Source organism: Psammomys obesus, unplaced genomic scaffold (assembly GCF_907164565.1).
Source record: "Psammomys obesus unplaced genomic scaffold, mPsaObe1.curated_primary_1811, whole genome shotgun sequence".
NCBI lineage: Eukaryota > Metazoa > Chordata > Mammalia > Rodentia > Muridae > Psammomys > Psammomys obesus.
The window spans coordinates 13,742,997-13,743,981 of NW_026592890.1; the positions used below are offsets into that span (position 1 = coordinate 13,742,997).

Below are 985 nucleotides of genomic sequence, written 5' to 3' on the forward strand. Positions count from 1 at the left end.
AGTTCCACTAAGTAAGAAATCAAGGAGGGAGGGAAGAATGAAAGGCAGAGAGAGAGCTGAGGACACCACCCGTCTCATGGCTCATCTTTATGTGCCAGGCCCTGCAGATGCTGCTGTGGGAAGCAGCTCCCGCCTGTTCAAAGAAGGGACAGCTGGGAACTACTCCTGTAAGTTATGTGGTCACAACAGTGAAGAAGCATGGCAGGCTAAGGGGTGTAGGGCCTTGAAGATGGCTCTAGAAATGCCTCAGGCTGACCCATTGCTTATCAAACCAAACAAGTTATTTTTTTTTAAGTATAACTTCCATTTTATTTGTCCAGACTATTTTTTCTCTGTCCCTCTGTCACCAACGCCTTTGTCTTCACATGGGCTTTGGTGGAGGTCGTGGTGCAGCACCAGCAGGTCTAAATCGTGGTGGAGGTGTTCGGTCCTTCCGGGCCTCACGGGATCAATTCCTAACCACCTTGCTGTGAATGGCGCAGCCTGACGCAGTAATGCAGCTCGACATAGAGTTTAGGAAGCACTTAAGCGTCGAAGACACTTGCTTCGATACGTCCCTCACAGCTGTGGCCTCTACAGTGTTCCGAATGACGAACTTCTTAATAGCCTTGTCCCTGGGTTCGCAGCGGGCGCAGTTCGTGCAGCGAATTGGCTGCACATGGCCGTGGCCCTTTTTAGCTCGACCGTTGTATCTTCTTTTTTTGGGTCATCTTGGAGTCAAGACCCGAGAGAGCACAAAGAAATTCTTAATCCACCCTGTGAACTCCCACAGCCTTGACAAGGAGGACATCTGGCAAGGCTCACTGACGGGCCACCACATTCATCCCTACGCTCTGGCTAGCTAGGGTTCTGAAGGACATGAGAAAGCAGGCCAGGAAGTTCAAGGCCAGGGAGAGAGGATGAAGGTAGCAGGGTGGGACACCCTGTCTGCATGGAGGCAGGGTCTGGAGGAAATTGCTCTCTTCCACAGCCCTGCCTGCTGCTG

The 985-nt window shown here is 51.8% G+C and overlaps 1 pseudogene; it reads right to left on the reverse strand.

The window, feature by feature from the left end:
- Positions 1 to 333: 333 nt before the first annotated feature.
- LOC129683245 (40S ribosomal protein S26-like) lies at positions 334 to 700 on the reverse strand (annotated as a pseudogene).
- Positions 701 to 985: the final 285 nt, after the last annotated feature.